Consider the following 4730-nt stretch of genomic DNA (forward strand, 5'->3'; position numbering starts at 1 on the left):
TGGAGTATCTTGTGCAAGGAATTCCCAGGACACCAGAGTCACTGGATGCCAGAGTACTTGGAGGGGAGTAAGGTATAAGAAGACTAGAAAGGTAGGAGGGGCTTAGGAAGGTGGCATAGCCAATAGAGTGTTTTACATGAATCCAGGAGGACTGGAGTTCAAATCCAGCCTCAGACATTTACTAGTTATATGACCTTGGGCAAGTCACCTCACCTCTATCTGCCTCACATTCATCATTTGTAAAGTGGGGATCATAATGGCACCTATTTCCTAGGGTTGTTGTGAAGATCAAGTAAGGTAACACGTGTATAACACTTTGTATACATTAAAATGCTATATAAATGTTAGTGATGATGCTGATGAAGGGCCTTGAACAAGAGATTTTTATTTAATCCTAGAGGTGATAAGGAATCACTGGATTGTACAGGGAGAGGGATTGACGTGGTAAGATTTGAGTTTTAGGGAGATCAGTATGATGGCTTGGTGGAGAATGGATTGGAGTAGAGAGAGATTTGAAGTAGGCAGCCCCACCAGTCAGCTATTGCAATAGTCAAGGAGAGAGGTAATGAGAGTGCCCCAGGGTGGTGGTAGTGTCAGACAAGAGAACGGTATATATATGAGAGATGTTATAGGGGTGGAAATGGAATGATTTGACAGCTGATTGGATATGGGGAAGGGGGTTGAGAGTGAGTGAGGAGTTGAGAATGACACCCAGATTTTGATCCTGGGTGACTAGGAATATGGTGGTACTCTTCACAGTAATACAGACATTAGCAATAGGGAAGGAGCAGGGAAGGGGGAGAGATAATGAGTTGAGTTTGGGATTTGTTGAGTTTAAGATGTCAATGGGACATCTAGTTCAAGATGTCTAATAGGTAGTTGGAGAGGTGAGTCTGGAAGTCAGGGGTGAGGTTAGGGTTGGATATGTAGATCTGGAAATGATCAAGAGATGATGATTAAATCTGTGAGAGTTGATTAGATTACCAAACAAAATAATATAGAGAAATAAGAAAGGAGGGCTTAGGAAAGAACCTTGGAGATGCCCATGTTTAGTGGGCATGACCTAATGCAGATCCAGCAAAGGAGGAGGAGGAGGAAGAAGAAGAGAGAAGAAGAAGAAAAGAAGAAAAAGAAGAAGCAGTCAGTCTAGGAGAAGAACTAGGAGAGAAATGATCTTGTGGGTCTTTTAATGCTTTAAGTCCTGTGATTTATGATCATAAATCTTTAATCTAAATCCTATGATATTATGTCCTTCTGGCATGTTTGACTTATGTCCCCAAACAAAATAATCATCTTTCTTTCTCAAATTTTCTTCTCTTCTTTATTTCTGTTAATGACACTACCATTCCCCAGGAACCCAGGCTCATGATTTCAGGGTCATCTCTGCCTTTTACTTCTTTGCTGCTCATATGGTGACTCATTTAGTCACCAAGGCTTATTGCTTTAATCTCTGTAGTAAGGAACAAAGAATGTACATAAGCATTTATTAAGTGCCTACTGTTTGCAAAGCTTGGTGTTAAGCTGTTTACGTATCATGTCATTTGATCTTCAAAACAACCAGGGGAGAGGGAGATGCTATTATTATTCCCATTTTATAGCTGAGGAAACTAAGGCAGACAGTGGTCAAGTGATTTTCTTAGACACTTGCACAGCTAGTAAGTGTCTGAGGCCAAACTTGAACTCAAGTCTTCCTGACTCCAGGCCATCCCCCTTTAATATCACCCTACCAACTGTAAAGGCCTCAAGGCCAGGTCATATAGAGATAAGAGACTAAGCATAATGAGGCTGGAACAAAAGGAGCCCTTGGTTGGGGCAGCTAGGTGGCACAGTGGATAAAGCACTGGCCCTGGTTTCAGGAGGACCTGAGTTCAAATCTGGCCTCAGATACGTGACACTTACTAGCTGTGTGACCCCAGGCACTTAACTCCCATTGCCCCACAAAAAACCCCCAAAAAACAAAAGGAGCCCTTGGACAGAAGAACAAAATCAGAAAGGATAGTTAGATGTAGTACAAGGTACCCGTGCAATCCCTGTCAAACAGAATTTTTACCAAACAAGTGAGAGATAAGATGTCAAAGAAGAATGTGTTTAGACCATGTCCCAGAGAAGAAAGAGTTATTATTTTAGTCCATCATCAGTATATGTACTTGGGTCAAATGGCCAACACCCTCATCATAATCCTCTGAGGTATATTGGGCATCTACCAATGCTTGCCTTGGTTTTATAACAGCCTCAGGATCCAAGTGGAACAGGGACAGAGACACAGCAAAAAGCCTTCCTTTCCCAGTGTACAATGAAGGCCTAAAGTGAATTTGCCTTAGGGCCATAGAGGGACACCAAGACTTGCATGTCTGTGCAATGACTGCCCGGTTCCCAGTTGCCAGTAATTGTAAAACAGATAAGAAACCCTAAAATGCTTTTCAAAAAACCTATTTACTTTCATCAAACTCCATGGAGTTGACCTTTCTTTTTCACAAAATGGTAATCTTAGCTTTAATGCAAACCAATCATGTAATCTAAAATGTCATAATTGACTTTTAAAATAAAGGAAAAATACAGGAAAGAAGGAAGTAGATATTTATTAAGCATCTACTATGTGGAAGGAAGGAAGGAAACAAGAGAGGGAAGAAAGGAAGAAGGGAAGGAGTGGGAAGGAAGATATAAATTGGGATGAATAACAGATACAGACTACTAGTGGATCTAGGGTATGATTGGGCAGGCTCTGGGTTAGCTTGTGAGAAGAATGAAAGCAAGGGATAAGGAAAAAAGAGAGACTAGGAGAAGAGGGGCTAGAGAAGGAAGAACAAAAGAAAGACTTCCATTTGGTGGTAGAAATTGACAAATACAACTCTGTAACAATAGGACAATGCCTTGTTTAACCCTCTACTTTTTGGGGGTGGGGAGAAGCAGAGGGAAGTTTCTAATGAGGTTGCTATATCATTATTGTGGAAAAATCCCAGTGTAGAAATTCCTTTCCCCAACACAGATCAATACCTTTTCTGTAACTTATAGTCTTAGAGAATTTCCTGGGGCATGTGGTGAGGAGGACAATAATTAGTCTGAGGACCATAGCAGAATTTGTTTTTCTAAAGTAGGGATAGGGGACTGGACCTGAGGTTTCATTGCTATAAGGAATTCAAGGGTCAGAGACCCGCCCCCCCCACCTCACCACCAATGTACGTTGGCATCTTCTAGTTCTAGAGTGTTGCCTAGAGTGCAGAGAAGTTTAGTGACTTACCCAGGGTCAAACAGCCAGTATGTGCTAGAGGTAGGACTTTTCCTAAATGCTAGGCTAGAACTTTCTCCCCCATGACATACTACCTCTTACCCAGTACCAGTAATATATCTTCATCAAGGTCAGCTAGGTGGTGCAGTGGGTAGAGCTCATTGCCTGGAGTATGGAAGACTCATCTCCCTGAGTTCCAGTATGTCCTTAAACACTTCCCAGATGTGTGACCCTGGACAAGTCATTTAGCCATGTTTGCTTCCATTTCTCATTTGTAAAAATGAGATAGAGAAAAAAATGTCAAAACACTCTAGTATCTTTGCCAAGAAAACCCCAAATGGGTCACAAAGATTCATACTTGACTGAACAATAAAATCTTCCTCAAATCTGGAAAGGGACTTAGAGACTGTCTCATCCAAAAATAACAACAAAAAAGAATAAAGGTGTTGAAAAGATAGGCTTTTGGGGCAGCTAGGTGGCACAGTGGCCAAAGCACCGTCCCTGGATTCAGAAGAACCTGAGTTCAAATCTGGCCTCAGACGCTTGACACTTACTAGCTGTGTGACCCTGGGCAAGTCACTTAACCCTCACTGCCCGCCCCCCCCCCCGCCCGCAAAAATAAAGAAAGAAAAAAAAGAAAAAGAAAAAAAGATAGGCTTTTGTTTTAGGGAGGAATTATACTCTGCTACTTTATCATGATATGAAGGTAACCCTAGGTTTCGAAAGTTCTGCCAATGGAGAGCAAAAGTAACATAAAAGGTTGTATCTTACTTGAAAACTGTAAATATAGTCTTGGCATCAAGCTGTTTCTGTGTTCTAAGGACCAGGCTGGCTAAATGTGCAGAGAAGCTTCTCATCAGCAGATTGACCACTTAGTGATGAATTCTTTGGTCATGGCAACCCAGGAAATAGAGGAAAATACAAAATGACTCTCACATAGTACAAGTGGTCCCCATCTCCTTTTATAGTGACTTTGACAGTGACAGAAAAGAAGATAAGTACAAAGAATAGCATTGTTTTTAGACTATTTATAAACATTAGCTGTTGGTATTCCAACTGTGGGATTCTGGCCCATTGGATAACTGTTAGGTATATTACTTGAAGTCCCAAATTGCATCAATCTTAACATTCTCAATTTAAACAAAATTAGAAGGCAAAAGGAACTTGTGCTTGAATAGAAAGATGGCTCATGGGTTCTGCTTATGAAGACTGTTGTTGTTGTTTGTTGTTCATCCTTCATGCTCAAAGAAGACCAATGACATCAGGAGGGTGCTGTCCTGACATGCAAGTGAATTGGATTTAAATGAGGCAGGGCTGTGCAAAGTATTCAGCCTCACTCTTTCCTCCAGGGTTATCTGAGTTCAGTGGCAAGATATGTCAGGATGACTGGAGATAACATCCCTCTCCTTAGAAAGAAGATGAAATTGGTTTTCTTTTTTTTTTGGTGGGGCAATGAGGGTTAAGTGATTTGCTCAGGGTCACACAGCTAGTAAGTGTCAAGTGT

The sequence above is a fragment of the Dromiciops gliroides genome, chromosome 3, assembly GCF_019393635.1.
Source record: "Dromiciops gliroides isolate mDroGli1 chromosome 3, mDroGli1.pri, whole genome shotgun sequence".
Classification (NCBI taxonomy): Eukaryota; Metazoa; Chordata; class Mammalia; order Microbiotheria; family Microbiotheriidae; genus Dromiciops; species Dromiciops gliroides.